Genomic DNA, 26,436 nt, shown 5'->3' with positions numbered 1-26,436 from the left:
AACTTTGCTTGGGTTTGGGTTGTTTTTAAAAGAAAAAAAAATCCAGGTGTGGTTTTCATGCCCAGCCTTCATAGATAAAGTTTCTATCTAAACTATAGCTTATTTAAGGAAGTTGAGCCTGGCAGTTTGAGAGGGAGAGAAAAGAGAGGACAGTGTGATGAGACAGGGGAGACAGGGAGGTAACAGAGGGGTCCTAGTGTCTTGGAATTAATCTGTGTTTTTATATCTCCTTAAAATTCCCCCTGCTACCTCCCTTGTGCCTCCTCGCCACTTTCCCCACCAGGGGCACATCCAGCCAGCGCCCACCTGCCTGCACACAGATGACCCCGTTCCTCTTGTTCTAGCACCTACCACCCCCTGAGCCCCACGTCCCATCCCCAAGCTCCAGGCTGGAACCTCCCAGGGATTGTCAGACAGCTCTCTTCACGTAGGTGCATTGGCCTTGCCACACACCTGGCCACGTCCCGTCTACCAAATCAGGAGCCCACCGACACGAGGGGGTGGCTCTGGGCTTCAGTCCTGCCCGGACACCTTGGATGGGTCACCTGTCCTCAGCGAGACTTTGTTTCTTCATCACCCCCTCCTGGGCGATTCATGAAGACTGAAATTAGAATTCTTTATCTAAACACTGTTCAGTCTACGGCGTCTCTGTCTCACATAGGCACGAGGTAATACACCTGTATAGTTATCATTGCTGATTACCGAGTCACCAGGGCTTGGTGACTCTAGAACTGGTCCACTTGACTGGAACTAGAGAGTTCTAGAAAGTTCCCTCTGCCCTCCCCTCCACAGCTGACGTCCGACCTCTGCTCAAGAACTGTAATCTGCCTCTGAAGTGGCCTGTGTGTCTGTCCTCTTCATCTGTTCTCGGGGTTGCTTCTTTCCCCAAACCTGCAGACTGTGCAGGTGCAGGGGCCCCTTCTTTCATGCACCCCAGATGCAGCACCCCAGCCCGGTAGTCTTCCTAAGGCCAAGCTCTGGGACTCTCGTGGTCACACATGTGGGTGGGCTCTGTAGGCTCAAGTGTCAGCTCTTTGGAGTAAACTAGCAAATGTAAAGCCCCTGCCAGCTGCCTGTTGGGGGTGCCCGGTGAGTCCTGGAGCCACCTGTTCCTTACAGCTGGAGGGACGGCTGCACACAGCTACACACACAGAGAGGCGTTGCTGCCCCCACCACCCCCACTGCCGTCTCCTGCCTCCTAAGGTGCCCTTCCTGTGTGGCCCCCTGCTAAAACCTGCTCCATGCCAAGCCCCTACCATCACCATAAAACCATCCCAAATACACCTAGTTAGAGATTTATAGATCCCATGCTCCAACCCCAAGTACAAACTGTTGCTCCTGGGATTTGTCTGTGCCTTTGGGAAGCTGTGCTCACCCTCCCCACTTCCCTCGCAGGCTCTGGGCTCAGGGATTGCATAGCCAGGCTCTGGCTAAATTGAGCTAAATTGGAGTGACCTCCAGCTGGCCCCTGCTCCTTGGCCTTGAGATTGGTACCCACCTTCCCCTCTGTCTGTCCTCTAGGTGCAGTTTCTGAGACCACACACTCACACACCTGCCTGCATGACGAACTCCAGTTGGCACCTGGGAACCTTTCGATTCAGATTGGTTTGTGCTAAAATAAACACAGACTCCAAGTTCAGAGCTATGACAACGGCGTTGTCAAACCCATCTTTTCCCAAAACAAGCTGGCTGCAGCCAAAGCCATAGGACATGCTGCTCATAAAATATTGGCTCTTGTCAGGGAAGCAGACTCGAGGGACAGTTCTATTTTTTAAAATCAACCTTATTGAGATATGTTATATTAAACCAAGTCCATCATTTCAATGAGCTTTGACAAATGCTTAGATCATCAGAATCAAGATACAGAATATTTCCATCACTCCAAGAAGTCCTGACTACATTTTTTAATTGAAAAACTTTTGAAAAGAGCAGCTGAAGTTCACAACATAATTCAGCAACAGGTGCAAAGATCTCCCATAGAACCCTGCCCCCCACACAAGTGCAGTCCCCCTCCACTGACATTCCCTCCTGGTACACTTTCTCCAATCAGCTAACCTACCTCGACACAACGTTATCACCCACAGCCCACAGTTTACCTTAGGATTCTTTCTTGGTGTTGTACATGCTGTCGGTACCGACAAATGTATGGTGACATGTCTGCGTCATGGTGCTTTGATACAGAACAGTTCCACTGCCTTAAGAATCCCCTGTGCACTGCTGAGTCATCCCAGCCTCCTCCCAGTACCCTGGCAACCACTGATCTTCTTACTGTCTCCATAGTTTTGCCTTTTCCAGAATGTCATATACTTGGAATCATACAGTACGTAGCCTTTTCAAGCTGCCTTCTTTCACTTGGTGATATGCCTTTCAGGCTCCTCCATGTCTTTCCATGACTAGATGGATGGTCTCGTTTTAGTGCCAAATAATACTCCCTTGTCTGGATGGACCACAGTTTATCCACTCACCCACTGAAGGACATTTCAGTTGCTTCCAAGTTTTAGCAATTATGAGTAAAGCTGTTAAACCACAATGTGCTGGGTTTTTTGTGGACAAAGTGTAAATACCAAGAGACATGATTGCAGGACCATCTGATGAGAGCATGTTTAGTTCGGTAAGAAACCTCCAACATGTCTTCCAAAGTGGCTGTACCATTTTGTGTTCCCACCAGCATTGAGTGAGTGTCCCTGTCGCTCCACATCCTCCCAGCATCTGGTGGGGTTGCTGTTCTAATAGGTGTGCTATTGTTTTAATTTCCCTGAGGATAGATATATGGAGCCTCTTTTCACATGCTCATTTGCCATCTGTATCTCTTCTTTGGTCTGTTAAAGTCTTTGGCCCATTTCATCTGTTTGCCTTCTTATTGCTGAATGTCAAGAGTTCTCTGTGTGCTTTGGACAACAATCCTTTATGAGATGCATTTTTGCAGGTGTTTTCTCCCAGTCATTCTCTTGACTTTGTCTTTCACAAGGCAGAGATTTTTAATGTTTATTAAGTCCAGCTTATCAGTTATTTCTTTCATGGATCCTGCCTTTGGTGTAGTAACGCTACACCCAAGGCCAGCTAGGTTTTCTCCTGTGTTATCTTCCAGGGGTTTTATAGTTTCACAATTTTTTTTAAAAAGATTTTATTTATTTATTCGACAGAGAGAGACAGCCAGCGAGAGAGGGAACACAAGCAGGGGGAGTGGGAGAGGAAGAAGCAGGCTCATAGCGGAAGAGCCTGATGTAGGGCTCTATCCCGTAACGCCGGGATCACGCCCTGAGCCGAAGGCAGACGCTTAACCGCTGTGCCACCCAGGCGCCCCTATAGTTTCGCATTTTATATTTAGGTCTGGATCCATTTTTACTTGATTTTTGTGAAGGATGTAGATTTAGATTCTTTTCTCTTTTTTGCCTCTGGACGTCCAGTTGTTCCAATACCATTTGTTGAAAAAACTGTCTTTGCTCCATTGTTTTGCCTTTGCTCCTTTGTCAAAGATGAGTTGACTGTTGATGTGGGTCTGTTTCTGGGCTTTCTGTTCTTTTCCATGGATTTATTTGTCTCTTTCCACTATACCACACTGTCTTGATTACTGTAGTTTTTTAGTAAGTCTTGAAGTTGGGTAGTGCCATTCCTCTGACTCTGTTCTTGTCATTCAGTATTGACTTGGCTATTCTGGGTCTTTTGCCTCTCAGTGTAAATTTTAGAATCATTTTGTTGCTATCCACAAAATAACTTGCTGGGATTTAGGTTGGGATTACATTGGATCTATAGATCAGGTTGAGAAGAACTGACATCTTGACAATATTAAGTCTCCCTACCTGTGAACATGGACTATCTCTCCGTTTATTTACATCATTCTTTGATTTCATTCATCAGAGGTTTGTAGCTTTCTTTGTGTGGCTCTTATACAAAATTTGATAGATTAATACCTAAATATCTCATTTTTGGAGTGCTAATGGAAATTGTCATGTGTTTTTAATTTCACTGCTGGTATAAAGGAAAATGACTGGCATTTGTGTATTAACCTTGTGCCCTGCAACCTCACTACAATCACTTAATAGTTCCTGGAGGGTTTTTTGTTCATTCTTTCAGATTTTCTACATAGACTATTATGTCATCTGCCAACAAAGACAGTTTTATTTCTTCCTTCTCAATCTATATAACTTTTATTTCCTTTTCTTGTCTTATTACATTAGCTAGAATCTCTAGTACAAGGTTGAACAGAGTGATGGGAGGGGACAGTCCTGCCTTGTTTCTGATCTTGGGACAATTCTAGAATCTGGACTTTCTACAGATCACTGACACATGAGGCACTGATGAGGTGGTAGTGGACACCTGGCAAGTATGGCCCTGCAGGCAGGTTGGCTGCACAGTGTGACTTACCAGGCACCAGGTCTGCACAGAAGGTGTGCAGGGGGCATGAGAGATCACCCATCTGATTTGCTTTGGCTGATTAGCAAGTACAGAAGTTGGACCCTGTGGTTTTAGAGGAAAGAGACTCTCAGTTCTTGCTCATGGAAGTGCTAAGCAAGGCAGAGAGGAAACAAAACTGACAGGCTCTCAGAAGATTGAAAGCAGCAAGTGGCTCCTGGTGTGGGCCCAGGCAGCTCAACCCCAGAAGGACTTTTGGTACCTCTGAGGTGGATGCAGGAAATTGTGCTCAGAGGGAGGGAGGGGATGCCAAGGCGTAACACATCTGCCAGGCAAAGAGCAAGAGGGAGCACTGTCTATTCCCAGTCACCAGCACCCTCAGTCTCATCTAGAGGGTCAACCAGGGTGCAGAGGCTACTGGCTGAGAGGTGCTAATAAGATGGACACATGGACCAAGTTACCGGGGCAGAGCACTGCATCTACTCACTGCCATGTGTGCCACCCCTGGAGTTGTACCCAATATGGAGGAATTCTCAGGGATTAAGCAAATGTGGGGAACAGAGGAGAATGTGACAGCAAAACTGATCATCAGGGGTGGCAAAATGAGATTTTTAATGAGATGGGAAAAAAAGACATGGGGTCCCATCAAATTGTCAACATGGCTTGAGGCACCCCAGAAAGGCATTCTTTGAGAATCGTAGCAAGGGTGGCTGGGAACACAGTCAGGAGTCATGCAGCCTGGGGTCAAATCCGAGACACTTCACTCCCACCCCTTCGCAAGTGACAATATTCACCAGGATTGTTTCCTCCTTTCTGAAAGGGGGAAACAATTACACTTTGTAAATAGCTGAGTACCTCACCTTTTGCCATTTCCCAAGAGCAGGTACTATGCCCCTGTAAAGATGCATTTTGGGAAGGTAGTGGAGGAGACAGGCAGCAAAATCACTCTCAATTAACCCCAGGGAGTCATTCGTTCTAGCTGACCACAGAGCTGGAAAAGCAGAGTTAGGATGGAGAGTTTCCCAGGCAAATTATAATTGTGGAGGGTGGGAGAGGGAGTAGGGGTGAGAACAGGAGACCCATCAGTGAGCCAGGCTCTGGGATAGCTGCCCTGGATGCCTGACAGCTGCAGCTATTTCAGGAATATGAGTGGAGGGGAGGACACCTCCACTTCCTCCGTTTTTCCTGCCCCATGCCTGGAGCCCAGCGCCCACCGGACTTCTGCAGGCATGCCAGCAGTCAGCACCATGCGGCCCCTTCCAGAAAGCCAGTCTACTGGCTCTCCTTGTCAACTAGTGCTGTGTGCAGGCTGTTCTGAGAACCCGGCTCAGCCTGGGTGTAGAGGAAGGACCAGCTGGTGTGGAGGAGTGAGAAGCTTCCATGTGGCCTATGTGGTGGCTGGGCAGGAGGTGGAGACAACTGGGCCAACCACACCAAACCTTGGCATTTTCAGAGACAAGATCCACTTTGAAGGGGACACTTGAAAAAAGTGAAAGGAAATTCCCAAGCGGGGCCCTCTGTGAGCATGCCTTCCATCCTCACCACGGCCCCACAAGGTCATCATGGCTAGCCCATCTTATGCATAAGGACACTGAGGCTCGGAAGGCTCAGGGTACCATGAAAGCTAACACCCCAACTCCGGAGGCAGAAGACACACGTTCTAACTGAGGCTCCATCACCAACACTCATAGCCAAGGGACCCTGGACAAGTCACTCAACCTCAGCGTGCCTCAGTTTCTACAATTAGAAAATAGCTCATGCCTCCACCTCCTTTAGAACGCTCTTCAAACATCCCTGGTGGACTGTGTCATGACCCACAGGACTAGCTGCCCCTTCCTGGGCTTCCCTGCCCTCGCTAACACCAGGTTAGCCTCATGTCTGGCTGCCCAAAGAAGCGTGAGCTGTAGCAACTCGCTCCGAGAAGGAGCTTTCACAGCCAGCATGCCATGTGCTCTTTCCTTTTCTCATTGCCATGATTCCAGAAATGTCCCAGAGAAAGACAACAACATGATTCTGGCTCTGGAGGGACAATGACACAGAGCAGGACCCAAATGGGTGGACACAGAGAGCAAATAAAACATAAATCTCTGCGGTGTTGGGCGTTGCTGTTTGGCATCATGTACCCTGCCCTGAGCCCTGACCACCCCACACGTTTGCAGCTCTGTGCCCAGCCCCACCTGCACTGCAGCCTCGGTGCCCCTCCATGCGTGATTTTCCTGCAGCACTCCTAACATTTACAACACTGTGTATTTTTTCTTTGCGTTGCTTACCTTCTGTCTCCCCTTAAAAGAACATTAACCCCATAAAGCAGGAATTTTTGTCTTTTGTTCATTGCTATCTTTTGCGCCAGAAACAGAGCTTGGCAGGTGGAGGGTACACACACACACACACAAAACATGGAATAAATAAATATGGAATAGCAGAAATTAACCGAGGCTCTACCCCAAAATGAAATACAAATGCATTTAATCTTCCAAATGACCCAGTGTTTCAAACACTATTATGATTCTCATTTTACAAATGAGAAAAACAAAGCACAAGGGTTAAGAGAATTTGCCCAGGGTCACATGCTAAGCCAGCGTGCAAGTCCAGGCCACATTTTCAATCACTGTGCCCTTCGGCCTGTCAACAATACCTTCTCTGCGGCATTGCTAAGAAGAGGTAAAGGGCTTGAGGCATACAGGGGCATCAGCAAATGGTAGAAGCTGCAGAAAGCATGCTGTTGGCCTGCTGATGCAACTTGCCCAAAGTCTGAAAGCAAGGAAGAGACAGAGTGTATGTCCTCCTGGGCCTCCTGACCCCAAAGCCCTTGCTTGTTCTGAGATGTCAGCAGGTCCCAAACCTGGCCAAGCTCCAGGATCACTGGGGGGATCTCAAAAACTACGATTGCCTGCACCTTGGGTATAAGTGCAAACCTTTGCAGATAGATCCAAACACCTGTAGTTTAAAGAACAATTCAGATGGAGTGGCCTCCCAGACCAGCGTAGAGGAGCCTCTACACCACTCTTGGCTCATCAGCTGCTGGTGAGACCCTCCACTCTCCCCTGAGGCTGGATGATAGGACCGTCACCCTGCCTGTTAAGGGGTCTGGCTTTGGGTTTCCACCTTCATGCTAACAAGTCACCAGTTAAATGATGTGCTGGGCTTGTCAATTCCACCTCTGACTCCAGCTGAGACCCCAGCCCAGAGCCCTGGTGCTGCCAAGAGTGACAGAGAGGTGACCCTCTGTACGTCAGCCATGAAAAGGTCAACAGTCATGGTCTACACGAAATTCTGGCTGTTCTCACAAAGGTGGTTGGAATAATTTCTCTCTGTGGGAGCAGAGCCTCCAGGTGCCCACCAATATCTGGTGTTTCATTTTTCCCTGAACACTGTCCCCAACCCCCAATTAAAGACCCTGACCCCCTGAAAATGAGAGTGAGCACACAATGCCAGTAACTGTTCTTTTGGGGAATTTCCTATCGGAGTATGTTATGGGCCAAACTGTGTCTGCCAAAATCCTGTGCTGGAGTCCTAACCCCGAGCACCTCAGAATGTGGCCTTATTTGGAAATGGGGTCATCGCAGATGTAATAAGTCAAATGAGGTCATACTGGAGTAGGGTGAACACTTAATCCAGTCCACTGGGTGTCCTAACAAAAGGGGAAATTTGGGACATAGAGACACACACAGGGGGAATGCCATGTGAAGATTAAGCAAGACCCAGGAGATGTGTCCACAAGCAAAGGAATTCCAAAGACTTCTGGCAAACTGCTATAGGCTGAGAGAGAGGCCTGGGACAGATTCTCTGTCACAGACCTCAGAAGGAACAAAGCTGCTGATACCTTGATCTCAGGCTTCAGCGTCCAGAACTGGGGGAGAATAGATGGTGTTACTCTGAGCCACCCAGTCTCTCACACTTCATTACAGCAGCACTGGGACACTTGTGCAGAGTGACAGTGAGAACTTCCTGCATCTGGGGGAGGAGCTGAAAGAATGGCCTCATGGGCCACAGACTTCTGTTCCTTGGACCACGATGAAACTCATCTCACACAGGAGAGAATGAAGTCACAAAGAATGCAAGCAGGAAACAAAAGATTATCTGGATGGTGACAAAACCCTGTTTCTAGTCCCCAAAACCCCAGGGACAAGCCTAAGACTGCTCCTTGGACTCCATGACTTCTATGCAGGTGCCCTTTTTTTTTTTAATCACAATGCTATGAGCTAGATTGTTTGGACTGAAAATGATAGAAACCTGATTACTGCATGTGCTTTCTGGAACAGGCAAGCCTTTGGTTGGTGTCAGACCCTTAAAAGCTCAGGATCCCAAAACCAAATCCTAAAGGAAAAACTCAACTCTGAAGACCCCTGCTTCACCCATTCACCAGTTTCTACATTGTTTCCAAAGCAGAGCACGACATCAGGGTTTCTTCTTGGGCGACACTGGTTGTTTCCTTCCCAATGGTCACTTCCACTTCTTCCTACCTCAAAGCTCTCCACAGCCACTTGCTCATAGGGTAGGGAGGCCTTCCCTCCTCTGAAATTGAAATGTGGTTGGTCTGAGCCAGTCCTTTCCCTTGTCGAGGATGGGTTTAGGTGCTGAGGTGTGGCTGGTAGAGTTGAGGGACTAAGCATTTAAGAAAAAAACAGAATCATGGCCAGGAGACCCATGTTTGCCTGTGGTGCCCAGAATCACTCTTTCCATTCTCCACCCCTGGAGCGCAACATGCCTGCTATGTTGCTGATGGCAGAGTGGAAGATGAGAAGCTTCCGGGTTTTCATAATGTCACCATGATGTTGCAACAGCAAACTCTGGGGCTACCCACCCCCTTGACTTCTTGTTTTATGGGATAACAAAGATCGTACTGTGTACACTTTCTTGGTCAGATCTTCTGTTACTTGCAGTCAAAACCAACCGAAGTTTCATACTTCCAAAGCAAAAATACACAAAGGGGTGATTGCTCGCCCAGGGCAATGCTGGTGAGTGGGCTGCTGTCCATGGTCCTGGTCTTGCCTGGGTTCAGAGAGGGTGCTCAGAATGCATGTACATAAGGAAGGCTGATGTGAAGGCACATACATTGTAAACACCAAACTGATGCATTGGCAACTGCCCTAAGATTCCCCAAGACCAAGCCAGGAGTTGTCTTGTCCCAGCGAACCAGGATTGTTGAATAAAGGGCCCATCAGTCAGCACTGCATCTGGGAAATGACTCAATGAGAACTCTTTGGCAAAATAAGGGCAGGGAAACTGAGATGTTGGCAAAGGAAGAGGACTTCCACTTTGTGTTATCTCTTTGTTGAACACATCAGGACCTAGCTTACAAGCTGAAAGTCACAGCGAGTTTCTCCCGAGCTGTGGGGATGTCCTTGCTCTCTGTTATACACAAGCCATGCAGTGTATCGAATGGCACTTCTCCTCTAGGGGACTTGGAAGGGGAGAAGAAGGTTGATGAAAGGAGCCACCACCACACGCCCACTAGATGCGCCATCTTGGACAGGACCAAGAATCAGTGGAAACCTAGAAACCAGAACTCTTCATCCAAATGAGATCCAAATTTATCTAAAAAGATTGGTTATAAGGTTTTAGAAAGTTGACACTTTTTTTCTTCCTATGTAGATTCCTGGGGCTCTTGTAACAAAGTACCACAAACTGGATGGCATAAAACAACAGAAATGTATTCGCTTATACTCCAGAAGGCCAAAGTCCAAGATCAAGCTGAGGCAGACTTGGTGTCTTCCAGGTGCTCTGAGAAGGAATCCATTCCATGCTTCTTTCCTATCCTCTGATGATCTGGCAACAATTTTGGGCATTCTTGGCTTGTAGATGCATCATCCCAACCTCTGCTTCATCTTCATATGGCATTCTCCCTGTGTGCATGCCTGTGTCCAAATTTCCAGTCATGTTGGGTTAGGACCCATCCTGATGACCCCGTATCAACTCTTACACCTACAGACTCTATTTCCAAATAAGGTCACATTCAGAAGTATGGAGGTGGATGGGGTTCTGATTTATTTTTAGGGAACACTAATCAATTGATAATAACTCCTTAGTTCAGAATGTATGGTTTGAGAAGAAAACATACATGTCAGAAGGATAAGGACTGAAACAGCAGCCTTTGGTTGCAAGTGAAACTGATTGAGAATGTGCAATGTCGATCAACAATCATAATGAGCTCCCTGGATTGAATTCGCCCCTCTCAGATATCACAGAGAAACTCACATTCGATGGAGTATATTTCCACAACCCCCCTATGTGGGCAGATAATTGCAGAAGCAAAGACAAGAAGCTGAGCTTGCTCCCAAATTTACCCATCAGAGAATTCCGTCCTGCAATTTGGGCTAGGACAGGTTCCATGGATAGAGCTACAGGATGCAAAATAAAGTACGCTGTAATATATATGTTAATAGACTGTTCAGTGAGTCTAGACTGGGTGACAGAAACATATAAATATTTTGAACATCTGAAGTCTCAGGGGTTGGGCCATGCCTTATCCCAGTTGGCACAGATGCCTGGCTGCTGGTGCCCCTGACTTGGGCAGCTCCTGAAAACTGTTTGTTAAATAGACATACAGATGAATGTGTGTGAAATAGGGGGTCAGTCTGACACAGTATTTAAATGCTTCTTTTCCAGCCAAGGAGAGGGGTCTCAGAACAAATCAACCCGCCAACACCTTGATGTCGGACCTCCAGCCTCCAGGACTGTGGACGGGGAAGCACACATCTGCTGTGTAAGCTCCCAGTTGGCGGGACTTGCGAGGGCAGCCCTCACACGCTGATGCAGAGGTAGAGAGAAGACCCTCCGAGGGAAACCGCACACACAGCAAACACCCACAGAGTTAGAAGGCCATGAGCTTGGGGTTCTGACAGAGACCACAGAGGAGAGGTGAAAGCAAGAGGAATCCAACACGAAGGCACCACCTCCCCCTGTGTGCCCGCAGCCCTGTCCAGTGTGGTCCCGTTTGCTTCCTGTTGGTCTAGGAAATGTGGAATCACGAGTCAGGGCCCCTTCGCCAGCCCTGGTGTTTGCATTTTGACTAACACCTGACCGTCAGAGGTGAAGGTGGGCAGCCCACTGAGCCAGGTCCCGGAGGGAGGCCTGCGATGGAATCACCGTGTCCCAGATCGAATGAGCATCCAGAGGAGAGGGCAAGGGGGAAAGAGAAACGAAATTGCCCATCAATAGTTTGGAGCCCTGGGGGTGGGGGGATTACAACGTGGATTCCAAAATGCCATTCGGGACGTTGTTTTCAACCCATCAAATAAGGAGGGTCGGGGGGAGACAGGAGGGGCCAGAGCGAGGAAGGGAATTCCTGGGACGGACCCAGTCTGTCTTCACGATGTCGTGTTTCTGATCATAAAAGTAACAGACAATGACTTCAGAGAACTGGGAAAGAGTGTGAGGGTCAGGCATGGAGGTGAGATTTCTCAGGAACCCACCGGAGACAACGGGTCTGTCTGGGTGTGATGCTTGGTGTAGACAATCCGTGTGTTCTTGTCACTAAACATCGTGTTGTGAGAATGTCTCTCTCATGATAAAAATAATTCCTCCAAACATCGTTTCTGCAGCGTCCCAAGGATCCGTCCTGTGACTGAGCCGCCATAACTGCTTCCTCTATTTATAGGAACGAGGTTCCTCCACTTGTTCCTGATTTGAAGTAACAATGCCATTGGCGTGTTTATGCTTGGAACTCCATTCGCATCTCTGACAGCTCCAGCAGAACTGCCCCCCGAGTGGGAGTGGCTGGGGGGTGGGCACCTCGGGCTCCTGGTTCGCACGACCAGCTCATTTACCATTTAGCAGGAAGGCATGTGGATTTGCTGTGAGCAACGCAGGGCAGGCCCGCCCCACTGAAAGACAGGGCCCTCGTTTCTGAAATTAGAGCAAAGTGAAACCAGATTTGCTGAGGAAATTTCACAATACCTTCTGAAATAATCATTTATATCTGGGAATGGTATAAAGAACCAGACTTAGCAATGTCATCACGATGCCTTCAACACAGGCAACGTGATCTCCCAAGGTCCTGTGAAGGGATCTGCCCACGGGGTCTACTTCTCCCCACTGCACCCTGTGCCTCGGGGCCCCATCCACTCCTGCCTGGATGCAGCTCTGGGTGTGGAAGCCCCTTCGTTCCCGTCTCATCAGAGTCTCTCCAAGTGTGATCCGAGATAAGAGAAAGCATTTTCTTTTTGCACTTGCTAATTTTCTCCTTTATCAGAAAGATTTACATTTGATCCCCGAATGCAAACGTACTTGGCTTCAGAGTAAACCTGGAAGAATCCGGGTGTTTCCAGGCTCTGTGGGTACCTGAATCAACAGCTAGGTTACAACTCCTTTGCTGGATGTCTTATTTCGCTCTTTTGTCTCCGTCCCCTTGGCCGTGCACACAGAGGGGATCAGTTCTCGCTCTCTCTTTCACGGCCTCAGACACCAGTGCTCCACGCTTGTGCTTCTGGGCAAACAGCTCTGTCCCTGCTTAGGAAGCATGCAGCTGCTGTCAGGTTCTAAGGAGGCTCTGCTTGGCCAGACTTCCAGTGTGCTCTCCAGGTCAGCAATGGCTCTCAGAGGAGCAGGTTTCCTGCAGGGTAACCACTTGTCACCGGAAGGAAAGAAGGCCACCTCTGGGTGCAGGGAGAGCACTCCAAGCCACCAAGACCCCCACACTGTCGCACCCACAGGGCTGCTCACACCCACGTCTTGGACCAGAGCCATTGTGGCCTTACAGACCATGACCGTAGTGTCCAGAGGCCTGGATCAACATCCCAACCTTGTTGTGACCCTGCGTGATCACCTGACCTTGTCAATCTACAGCCTCCTCATCAGGGGATGAGGATGCCTACACTTTCCCTTCTGGGACAAAAGACATAATACACACAAAGCTTTCAAAATCACGCCTCAGAGCAGCTCTTAGCAGACGCGAACTCCCCCAGCCCTCACCCGTCCTGCAGCTGTCCCCCCTAAATGGGTACCCACTTCCTGACAGCAAAGGAATAAGCCAACTGAGGGCTCACTCCTTACCTGGCTCAAGAGTGCATGGGGAAGGTATAGGGCAATGGAGAGAGGGCTTAACATAGACCAAGCTGTGCCTGCCTGCTTGTCCGGGGTATAAACACAGCCCAGGACATCCCCACAACAAGACGGGCTTGCAGAGAGGGGGCTGCAGCTCCCCACGCCCTGGTCGCACCCTCAGGTCACAGGAGCCTCCCTCTGACAGAACCACTTGTCTCTCCCTGCCATCTATCCCAAGCAGCTGCGGACACTCCGGAACAGCCCCCCACCGCCGAGTGTGATTCCGAGGTGGGCCTGGAGAAATGGCACAGAAGTTCCTGGCTCAGCTGGGGGCAGGCAGGTCTCACACCCTCCCAAGGTGGGGGCCCAGAGCTGTCCTGAGACTCAGAGCTGCCTTGGGTCTATTTCCTCCCCTCCCCCTTCCCCCCGTCTCCCCCCCTTTCTTTCCTTTCCTCCCTCTGTTTTCTTTGTCCTTTATGCTTTGTTCTTCAAAGTATAGTTTACATAGAGTGAAGTTGAAATGCAAAGGTTCTAAGGGCAGTGTTTATAAATCTTGACAAATATACCATGTAAATATCACGCCCATCAAGATACTGAACATTCCCAGCACCCCCAGAAAATTCCCACATTATCCTTCCACCCAGTAGCACCTCACCACCCCCACCCTGGGTAACCACTGCTCTGCTTTCTGACGCCACAAATCAGTTTTCTCTCTTCTAGAATTTCCCGTAAGTGGGATCAGACACTATGCAGTCTTCTACGCTGGCTTCTCCAGCTCACCATGCTTTTGCAATTCATTCTCGTCGTGTGAGCTGCCGGCTGTTCTTTTATGGCTGAGGAATACCCCGTGCGTGCGTGTGTGCACCATCTGCTGTCCCCTCGCCTGCTCGATGGGCATTTGGGTTGTCCCCATTTGAGGCAACTGTGAATACAGTTGCTATGAACACTCACGCACCTTTGGATGGAGGCATGTTTTCATTCTCCTGGGTAAATGCCTAGTCGTGGGGTGGCTGCATTGTAGACAAGAAGCACGTGGACTTTAAAAAACCTGCCCCATGGTTTTCTGGAGTGGTGGCACATTCCGCCCTGCCCCCAGTAGCAGCTGAGCGTTCCCACGCTCCCTGTGTGGCACCAACAAGCCCCGACGATGGGGACACTGGGCAACCATCCCACTAGGATACCTGTGTGGTTGGTAAGGGCTGGCATGCCCCATCAGGGTCTTGTTGTCTTCAAGACCACCCAGGAGTGGGCAAGAGACTGACAAACCACAAACAGATCAATGGGCTTTCAGATTCTTACTACAGGGTGAGCCAAGAATGTGGGGTGCCCTTTCTGTCAGCTTCCATTCAGGATTCAGTCCATCTTCCAGTCAAGACTAATTAAGGCTCGTGCCCTAGACACACCTCCCTCTGAGAAGGTGTCAGGTGTGAAACCAGTGCTCAGGGGTGGAGATATCAAAGGCACCCCATTCCTCTCCACCTGCCTCACTGAACCCCATCCAAACTCAGAGACCGGGTCAATGTCCCACCGACCGGCCAGAACTGTCCCCACCTCTTACCAGTTGGGTGACCTTGGGCAAGTCACTTGAACTCTTTATGCCTTTGTTTCCCTGGCTGTGAAATTAGGAAGAATAAAGTACCTTCCTCACGGACGTTGGGACGATTCAGAGAGAGCAAATACCCAATGAATAGAACAGCACAGGCCACACAGGAGGCAGATGTCAGCCTTGATGTGACCACGGTGAATGATGATGACAACAACGCCTGTACTTTCCGCCTGGATTACAGCCAGTCCCCTGTCTCTCTACTCCCAGTCCTAGTCCTGACAATGGCAGAGGCCTCACCCAGGTGTTTTATGACACAAGACTGATTATGACATCCCCTTCGTTAAGTCCAACAGTGGCCCCCACAATCTTGAGGATGAATTCTAGACACGGTGGCATGGCCCTCTGTGATCTGATATGTGTGCTTTTCCAGCTCACTGCCCGAACAAATTCACACAAGTCCTGTGGTCTAACCATGCAGCCAAATGCCTGCAACTACCCACTGCCCCATGACCTGGGCTCTCCCCTTCTCCCCAGTACACGTGTAAATGTCCCTCCCTCTGCTCATGCACTACTCCCCATGTCTGCTTGACTAATTGCTACTTTTTCAGGGTTAAGTCACCTCCAAGATGCCTTTCTTGACTTTGACACATTAAATCACTCACCACTCTGGGCTGCATTGCACATTGCAAAAGGAATGCCTTACTACTAGTTTGGCACTTTGTACCTCACCGTGATCTGAGTAGATCTTTTGAGCGGCCTTTCCTGAGCAGGGAAATATTTGTCTTATCATTTCTCTTTCTAATAAGCACACAAAATGGACTCAATAACTGTTGCCAAATGGATGGATGGATGGATGGATGGATGGATGAAAAGTGGGTGGGTGGGTGGGTGGATAGTTAGTGAAGTGTATGGGTAGATGGGTGGGTGGGTAGATAGGGGTGGGTGGATGGGTGGGTAGGAGGTGGGTGAATAGATGGGGGTAGATGGGTAGATGGAGGGGTGGGTGGATAGATAAGGGAGTGGTTTGACAGATAGTAGGGTAGGTGTATGGATAGATGATAGATGGGTGGATGGATGAATGGATGGATGGATGGATAAGAGGATGGGTGGATGGGTGGATAGATGGATGGAATGGTAGATGGAGGGGGTGGGCATGGATGGATGGGTGGTTGGGTGGATAGATGGATGGGATGGTGGATGGAGGGGGTACATGGATGGATGGGTGGTTGGGTGGATAGATGGATGGGATGGGAGTTGGGGGAGTGATAGATGAACAGATAGGAGTGGTGAGAGTGAACTGAATCTAAGTGCATGTGCCACAGAGGATGTGGTGACATCCTCCTTGCACATCCGCCTTGATATGATCCCTCTTGAGTGGGACTCCTCAAATACACAGAGGTCTCAGCCAAGTCATTCTTTGAAATGGTCAGACATGAACAGAAGGATGATGAGCCTCCCGCTTCATTCCTTTCCTGTGTGAACCCATCCCTACCTCCACCATTACACTAGCTTCCCCTAAATACCTCTTCTTATTTGGTTTCTTTCCAACAATGCCCTCTCCCCACTTCACCCACCACTGCCCTAACCATGATTTCTAGAGTTCTAGGAAAAGATGCCTTAAGACTGAAGCTATTGGCTGCAGAATATTAGGAAACCATGCTGACAAATGACCCATCTCATGCCATTGGAGTCAGCTGACAGACTCACAGAAATAACAAAAACAAAACTAGCAACAGCAGCAGATGTGTATTGAGCACTGGTCACATGCCAGAAACCTCACTAAGGGCTTCACACTCACCCCAGACACCAGACGAGAAGCAGCTTCCCAACTGCACGTTTTTATTAGAAACTTTGGCAAAGCGATGACTCAACCTTTGGGTCAATTCAATCTTGTGACTATTGATCCGGCGGGTGTCAGGAGCTGACTGTGAGGAAGGTCACCTAAGGCCCTTCTCTCCTTACCTGAAGGTGAATCGAGAGGTGTTTCTAGGCTGGGGGCCACTCATCACCCTAGAGATGAAACCAAATATAACCCACCATGCCAGAAGGAGGAGGGTGCAGGGACGTTAACAAGGGACAGGAGCTCCTGTCTTCTTATTTGAGCCTGTGCCATGGTGTTCATGGTCAATTTATTGTGCCTGATTAGCAAACCCCTCAACAGCCCTGCCTTGGGCTCATGGGGAGCCAAGGCAGAACGATGTGGTAATTAGCACAGCTTGTCCCAAAAGCCAAATTTATGATTAGGGGATTAGCAGGGAGCAGAGCCCATCTGTGGCCTCCCTTGTGGCAGACCTGAGAGCTCTGTGACCTTGAGAACAGGACAGAGCAATAGCCCAAAGTCTGGAGCCACGTTCCCAGCTGCTTGGACAACCTGCCCACTGGGGACTAGTACCAACAGCAGCAGAGCTCTCTCTCCAGAGCCAAATGGCATACAAACATGCTGCAATGTCTCCCTTCTTTAGACACCCGGCTGTGACACCTGGCAGAGACTCCCTCCTTGACCAAACTTCAGTTAGGATTCCCTGAACCCTCTTCTCAATAGGCCTTGACCTTGGCCTGCCTTTAGCAAGAATCCTGCTAAGTCAGTTTAGCAAGAATCCCCCCCACCATTGACATCTAAGTCATTGGCCTGCTGTTAGCAAGAATCCACATGGACCAGCTTAGTAAGAAACCACCATTGATGGCCCCTCATCGCAGTTTTCTGTCCATGGCCCCTCATGCTGCTCCTTGGCTAAAAACCCCACTTGCCCCTGCTGTGTTCAGAATTGAACCCAATCTCACTCCCCTGGTGCAATAGTCTCAAATAAAGTCTTCCTTTCCGTTTTAACAAGGGTCAGAGTAATTTCTCCCCCTCCCCATTTCCTTCCATTTACTACCCCATCTTTTTGGCAAACTTCATAGCAAAATCCACAAGCCCTCTCTAGCACCTCTCCCTGGTGTCTCTTGAATACATTGCAACTGTCTTCACTGTTCTGCTGAGCTGGCTTCTGCCTGAGTCACCACAGACTCCATGTCACCAACTCATGGGCCACTTCACTCAGCAGCACTGAACTTGGTGTTGCATGCATGCCTTTCAATATCACATTGTCTCAACCCCTGGGACAACCCCCTATCTGTGTCCTTCCTCTATCTCCCTGGCCACCCCACCTCAGTCTTCCAAGCATATTCCTCACTGTCCCCCTGAATTCTAATGTTTGACTACCTAGGTCTAGTACAGCCTCTTCTTTTTCCTCTTCCCCCTTGTCCTAGGAGACCTCGGAAAGTCCCATAGCTTTAATACCACAGATGTGCTAATGACTCCCAGCATTTATCTCTTGACTTATCCCAGCAGCTCAAGACTTGCACATTTATCTCTTGACTTATCCCAGCAGCTCAAGACTTGCACATTTAACTGGCAACTGCTTATTTGCATTGGGATGTCTGATAGATCTCAAAATTGTTTGCCTCAAACAAAACCATTCAGTTCCACCCACACCCCAAATAAATACAACAAAGAAAACCAAAACCAAACCAAAACAAAAACTATTATTCCTCCAGTCTTCCCCATTCAATCATTCATTCATACGGTAAATATCTACTGAGCACCTACTAGGAGCAGGCATTGTTCTAGGTGCTGAGGATACTACATTTTATAAAAGACAATAATTCCTTCTGGAAAATGTCAGCACCATATACCCAGTTCCTCAAGCCAAAAGCCTAGGAGCCATCCTCATTTCTTTTCTTTCACTACATCAGTGACTTTTAACTGTGTGATTTTCCCCCAGGGGACATTAGGCAAGGTCTGGAGACAGTTTGGTTTCATACTGGAAAGGGCTGCTACTGGCATCTGGTAGGTAGAGGTCAGGGACGCTGCTAAAACCCTACAGTACACAGGACAGCCTCACACACAGCGAAGAATGAGCAGTCTAAAATGTTATAGTGCCAAGTTTGAGAGAACTAGTCCATCAACACACACCATTTACTTTGCTTCTGACATAGACCCCAATCTCACAACTTTTCTCCACATCCATGGCCACCAACCTGGTATAGACTGCCACTTTCTCTCATCTGGTTATTGCAACAGGCCATTTGGACACTGAACTTTCTCTCTTTTTCACTAGGCCTTAACTCCTGTCATCAGGGGTTATATTATCCTTTTCTGAATCCCAGGCAACAATCAGAGTATTGGACACTTATTCATGTGTACCATCATTGTCATCACCATCATCATCACCACTACACCATTATCACCATCTTTATCACCATCTTCACTATCACCATCACATCATCATCACCCTCATCACCACCACTATCATCATCACCATCATCATCACCCTCATCACCACCACCACCATCATCATCATCATCACCATCATTGTCATCACTATTATCATCACCATCATCATCATCATTACCACCACCATCATCATCACCATTATCACCATCTCTATCACCATCATCATCATCACCATCACATCATCATCACCCTCATCACCATCACCATCATCACCCTCATCACCACCATCACCATCATCACAACCATCACCATCATCACCACCACCATCACCATCACCATCATCACCATCATCACCACCACCATCATCATCACCATCATCACCATCATTGTCATCACTATCATCATCACCATCATCATCATCATTACCACCACCATCATCATCATCACCATTATCACCATCTCTATCACCATCACATCATCATCACCCTCAACACCACCATCACCATCATCACCACCATCACCATCATCACCACCATCATCACCATCAGCACCACCATCAGCACCATCAGCACCACCATCATCACCATCATCACCATCACCATCACCACTATCATCATCACCATCATCACCACCATCACCATCATCACCATCATCACCATCATCATCACCATCATCACCACCATCACCATCACCATCACCACTATCATCATCACCATCATCACCACCATCACCATCATCACCACCATCACCATCATCACCATCATCATCACCATCATCACCACCATCACCATCAGCACCACCATCAGCACCATCAGCACCACCATCATCACCATCATCACCATCACCATCACCACTGTCATCATCATCATCATCATCATCATCATCATCATCATCATCACCATTCACTGAGTATCAACTATTTGAGTCCCTGTTCTGGGTACTTAACACACATCATTTCCTATAATCCACCTAATTATTGTCCTAATCTTATAATGTCTCATTAGCTGAGAGATTAGCTGCTTAAAATCCAGAATTAGGCTGCCTGGCTCTGCCAATCACCCCTTTGTGTCATTAGTGGTAAGTTAGTTAACCTCAATATTTCTCAGTTTCTTCACCTGTAAAATTGTGTAAACAATAACGTTCACTTCGCTGAGTTATTTATAAGGATTCCAAGAGATGGTCCATGGGAAAGAATTAGCATGGTTCTTGGTGAGCAGTGAGTGCTCAAAAAAATGTTAACCAGTCTATCAGTTCACTTGAAAAACTAAGGAAACTGGGCTTTAACGAGCCATGTGATTAGTGGCCAGCTCATAACTCACACCGCCACGCAAGGCTGCCTCCTTCTGGAAAAATGACTGAACAAAGGAACAAGTGGGCATCCACAGTGACCGCCAGCTTCTTTGTTCTAAAGGACTCCAGAGTGGCAGGAGATTTCCCTTCTCGATTTCTATATATGTTCTAGAAACAGCAAAACCCCTGAATTAGGCTCTATTGTTTTTTCAACTTTGACTTTTCTGAAATCTCTCTGCTCTCCTTTCTGACCCTACCAGCACCATTTTAGAGGAAAAATGAGACAGGAGTCCTCTTCTGCCCTTTGTCCTCTCAGACGCCATCCTAATCATCCCCTCCCATTACCCTGCTGTCCTCCACACACCTGCTCTTAAGCCTCAGGTCCCTGAGCCCAGCCTTGTAAGTATGGAGACCGAAAGGCCATGGTGTATCCATGACATTTGCTCCACCATAAATTAGCTTGTCTGCAAGGCTGGAGAAATTACTCTGAAAGTTGCCTACAGTTCATTTCTGATTACAGGGATGGGAGCATATCGTTAGGAGACTTCAGAAGCTGAGAAAGAGAAAGAGCCATTATCCCCAACAATGGGGTGTGTCTCAGCCCCAAGAGGAGGGGCTCAGCAATCTGCACTTGACCTAGGGTGGGGAAGCACAGCCCACAAGGGGCTGGCCTCTGAGGCATGATGGGAAGCCCTTTCCACAGGGCCCTGAGAGCTGCATACCGGGCAGAGCAGCTGTGGTCCCTTACTGCCTTCCCACCCCTACAAACACACTGTACTGTCTGCACACTACGCTCCATCTGCAAGAAATTCTCTTCCTTCCCTTCCAACCCTAGCATACCCAGCCAAGCTGAGCAGGCGCGGGGACGGGGCGGGGGGTACTTCATCCAGGAAGCCTTCCTTGAATCTCCTTCATGTACATCTTTTTATCTACCCGCATTCTTTCAAGGGGCTTGCCCTGTGTTCCAAGAGGCACACCTTTTTCCACCCAATGACATCTCTTTGCTCCTTTGGAACATCCCTGAATAACCCCCGAAGGACAGGTATGAATTCTTTGGCAACTTTTCCTCCCCTGATGACACACAGCCCTCCCTAGCTCCCCTGACAAGCCCCTGAGGGAGACAGCCCTTCTCAGCTGACCCAGATTGAAGGAGGACTTTGACACCAGACAGTCTAGCTTCCCCTGCCCTGCCTCTGTCCAGTCTGCCAATTCCCCTGGCCCCATCCCTCCTGTCAAGGACCTCAGGCAGAAACCAGGAGCCACCCTTACAACCCCGCTGCTCACCACCCCATGTCCATCCTTACCACCTGCTGGCTTAGCCTCATTCCCTTGTCTCCATCCTCACCCAGCTCCGAATTGCATCACCTCCCACCTGGATTTTTTTCACTGCAGCCCAGTGGGTTTCTGGCTTTTTCTTCTTAAATGACATCTCAACATGGCAAAACCAGAGCATCCAAACCTGGGCATACCACTCCATGAGCAGGAGCATTTCTGCAGTGCACAGCCCCAGACCAGAGCATCCCTGGCCTGGTGTGAATGGCTTCTGATCTTCTGTGATGCCATGCGGCCAAGAACTAGGACAAGCACCTGAAACCTGGCTCTGGAGATGTTTGCAGAGTCAAACCTCCCCCGCAGGGTGCTTCGGGCCCTTCACGCCTCCCCTCCAGCACCACACGGTCCTCCTTGCAGCCCTTTCTCCATGGAAGGAGGAAGGTTCCAGAACTCGGACTGCAGCACCCACAGCCTGAGCAGCTCTCCCCGCTCCGTGCAAATCAGCGTCAACTTGAAAAGGAGCAAGAGGCCTCAGCTACGCTTCAAGCCCCGGAGCTTGGTTCACGGCGCTGCCTCTCCCCAGGCCATCTGTTAACAGGCCTCGGCGGCGAGAGGCATCCCCAGTCTCGCGAAAGCTGCCTTGCCCGTGGAGGGATTTGTGATGTCTTGGCAGACCTGTCGCCTTACAAAATACCATATGCCGGAAGGAAAGAAAGATGTGCTTTGTGTCTGGTAGGCACTCGAGGTGATGTCTCATGTGCACAGAAGAGAGGTAATTTAACCAGAGTGCCCCCAGCAGGTCTGCACGCTCCGGCCAGCAGCACAGAGGCTCTACGGTGACCCCAGGGGACCCCCTGGGGCAGGATGGGGTCAGGACACCCAGGGTTATCAAGCACCTCTCCTGTGCCAACAGCAGCTCCAGATGGATGATGTCACCCCTTCACCTATACTGTGGGATTCACTTTGAAACAGAAGCCCCACTGTGGACCAATGACAGCGAGAAAGGCCAGTGTTACACAACTTCCCTTCTCCGGGGTCCCGGGCTGTCTGCGGGGCAGAGCTTCTAAGTCCTGGGGCATCTGTGACAAAGCACCACGCACCAAGGGTTCACCGACAGACAGTGATTTCTCACCGTGCTGGAGGCCGGAAGTCCCACAGCAAGATGCCAGCCGACGCGGTTTCTGATGAGGACTGTCTTCCTGGCTCTCGGATGACTACCTCCTCCCTGTGTCCTCAGCTGGTGGGCAGACAGAGCCCTCTCTCATAAGGATGATCCTACAGGATCAGGGCCCACCTTCATGACCGTGTTTCACCTAATCGCCTTCCCGTGGACCCTATCTCCTAAAATAGCCATATTGGGGGTCGGGGCTTCAACATATGAGTTTGGGGGACAAACTTTGTCCGTAGCAAGGAGCACACGCCACCGGGATGGTGTCTCTGAATTTAAACAGCTCAGCAAACAGAGTTGAGAGTAGAACCTGAGGGGTGCAGGACGGGCTGGAGCCCCCAGTCCCAGGTAGGGGTGGGAAGCCCAGAGCAGGTCTACTTCCTGGGAGTGACAGAAAGCAGCCAGGAATCAGGGCCCCGTTCAGGGGTGGAGAAAGCAAGCCCTGAGAGATAGAGGCCTCTCGTCCTCCCAGAGCCGGCTGACGTGGGGCTTCATGAAGAGACCCCATGCCAGGTGCTCGCAGAGCAGCGTGCGACCCGGGGGAGCCGCCATGTGATAAGCCTCGCTCCGAGGCCAGCATCCAATGAGGAAATCCTATTGAAATGTCCATGGGAAATGAAGTTGGGGAAATATAATTACTTAGAATGGACACTATGCTCTGATGAAGGCAAGTCTGAATAGACTAGGCTAAGCCACATGATTAATCCAATTAAAGGAAACGATCCAACGAACCCAAACTGGGACCCGAGAGAGAGGAAGCTGAGCTCCTGCCTGCAGACGCGAGTGCTCCAGGTGGGGCCCTGCAGCCAGGCCCCCGGCGCCAACCGCACGCGCTCGCTCGCTCACTCAAGGACAAGGCCACGGCCCGGGCGGCTTTGCCCCAGGTCTTGGAAGCCCCGTCCAGCCCTGGCAGTCTCGTGGCGTTGTAAGGACAGGGTGGCATGTGCTTTGCTTTCAGAGTGTGTCCAAGAACGGATGTGGCGAATCCCACCAGCATATCCACTTTGCAACATTTACCAAGCATGTCTCATGCTAGAAACTTCGTGGGGGGGAGGGTAAAGGAGGCTAAGATACAGCCCCCTCTGTCCACCGACCCTGCTTCATCCTCGGTGTCTGGACCCGATCTTCACAGATGGCAGACCCTCCACCAGCACTGTTGAGTGAATGAGGGTCCTGAAGGCAGGAGCCTGGGGACAGGGGGCAGGGGTGTTCCAGACAGAAGGGTGAGCTGTAAATAAGGCCAGAGGCAGGAGAAAGCCAGTGTGCTTCCAGGAGAGTCAGGGGGCCAGAGTGGCTTACAGAGGTAATCACGGGTGGACAGGGCTGGAGGAACAGGTCTCGAGCATGTAGTGTCCTCAAACGTCAACCAGGATCACTCCGGGCCACAAGAAAGCTCAGGGTCTAGCTCAGAAGGCTGGGAGGGGCCTGAGAATCTGCATTTCTCCAAGTGCTGGGGGAGCCGATGCTGCCTGTCCTCGGGACCATGGTGCGGGAGCTTGCCGACGGTGGTGAGGAGTTTGGGTTTGTTGTAAGAGTCGCAAGAGGAGAAAAGGCAGGTGTCACAGGTGAAGACAGGAGATGTTGCACGTGGATGGGAGGTCACCTGGAAGGGTCTGGTGATGTGGGAAGCTATGGAAGCCAGTGGGCCAAAAATGCGGGGGGGGGGAGACAAGGGAGAAGGCAGGGCCAGAGGAAATGAGCAGACCCTTGTCACTTTCTGCTGGTCTCTGCCCAGCTGGCAAAGCAAGAGGGCTCAGGAAAATCCTTCCTTCTGGGTCTGCAGGCAGAGAGGAGTCTGCCATCCCGTCCAGCCTTCCAGCCTTGTCCGAACGCATCCCTTAGACCCAGGACCTTCGGCTAGACCCCTAGGCCTGCCTTTGTCCCCCCAGCATCCTCTGCCCTGTGTGACAAGATGTCTAGTTAGGTTTCTTGTGAAGACAGACTCTGACCGGAGAATTAAAAGTTCTTTATTCTCCCCTCAGCCATCACATTTCAGGTCATGTTTGGACAGACACAAAAGGCCAGAGACGGAGAAGCCCCACGGACTGTTCAAGCAAATGCTTCCGTCTCTCCACTTAATCCACACAAACTGCGTTGTTTTCTTCTTCGCAGTGCTCCCACCAGAACAAGGGCCTGGTCTCATTACCAAGTACACAATACTATTTTAATGATAATTAGAGGCTTTCTGCGACCGAGCAAAGCTCACAGTCCAGCACAGGTGGGTGCTGTTTAAATGATTGGGGGTGGGGGTGGGGGAAGTAGCTGCCCCCCACACCCCCGCCCCCACCCCCCATCCCACCCCATCCCCATTCCTCCCCTCGTGCCTCGGGGTAAATTGTACCAACAACCACACAACACGAGCTGTTATTTGCTACCATGAGATCTGGTCTATGTGAATAATTCTATTTAAAGCCACGCCCAAACACAACGTTTTCTGCAGGTCCTGCCTGGCCTGCGGTCTCTGACAATGGGGGGCTCACTCGCCCACAATAGCAGTCTACACAGATGGGTGGGAAGACCCAAATAGCTCCCTCACAGCCGCCTCTGGGCAGGGCTAAGCTGTGTAACCCAGAGCACTGAGCACCGAGCACTGAGCACTGAGCATGGAGCACAGAGCACTGAGCATAGAGCATGGAGCACTGAACATGGAGCACTGAGTACAGAGCACTGACCACTGAGTATGGAGCATGGAGCACTGAGCACTGAACATGGAGCACTGAACATGGAGCACTAAGCACGGAGCACTAAGCATAGAGCACTGAGCACTGAACATGGAGCACTGAACACGGAGCACTAAGCACGGAGCACTAAGCATAGAGCACTGAGCACAAAGCATGGAGCACTGAGCACTGAACATGGAGCACTGAGCACAGAGCACTGAGCACTGAGCCTCTCTGAGCCGGCTCAGGTCCATTTCCAGATGAAGCAGGTAAGACCCTCTGGACCACAATCCCAGAACCAGCAAACATCCGACTGGGTAAAAAGCAAGAAAGCACGCTCGAGGGGAATAATGGTCACTCCCTCCCAGGGTGGTTGTGAAGATCAGTGTTACCCTGGTGGTCTTCTGTGGCTGCCGGAACACAGTGCCATGGATGGGGGCTGAGGCCACAGACACGTGCTCTCCCCCAGGTCTGGAGGCCAGAAGTCCGAAATCAAGGCATCACAGGGCCACATTCCCTTCGAGAGTCTGGGTGGGTCCCTTCCTGCATCCTGCAGTTTCTGGTGACGCCTCCTCACCCCACTCTCTGCCTGTCTTCTCGTGGCTCCTCTCTGTCTTCTGTTGTCTCTTCATTCAGGGACATCAGGCACTGGATTAGGACCCCGCTAACCCAGTGAAACCTCATCTTAGCTCATTAGTTCTGCAAAGGCCAAATTTCCAAGTAGGGTCCCATTCTGAGGCTCCAGTTGGACGTGGGTCTTTGCGGGGCACACCACAGTGTAATCCTCAGACGACAGTTATTTTTCTGTAAGACAGCATTTTGAAACGTGCCTGGCTCTCAGTTCGAGCTTTGCAGGCGTGGACCATCATTATTTTTAAAGTGGTTACATAAAGGCAAGTTGATTTTGTGATTTTTCTTATCCATACAAAATGTGAATAATCCCCCT

This window comes from Ursus arctos, unplaced genomic scaffold (genome assembly GCF_023065955.2).
Source record: "Ursus arctos isolate Adak ecotype North America unplaced genomic scaffold, UrsArc2.0 scaffold_32, whole genome shotgun sequence".
NCBI classification, from domain to species: domain Eukaryota; kingdom Metazoa; phylum Chordata; class Mammalia; order Carnivora; family Ursidae; genus Ursus; species Ursus arctos.
Note: the sequence above shows the minus strand (reverse complement) of the source record.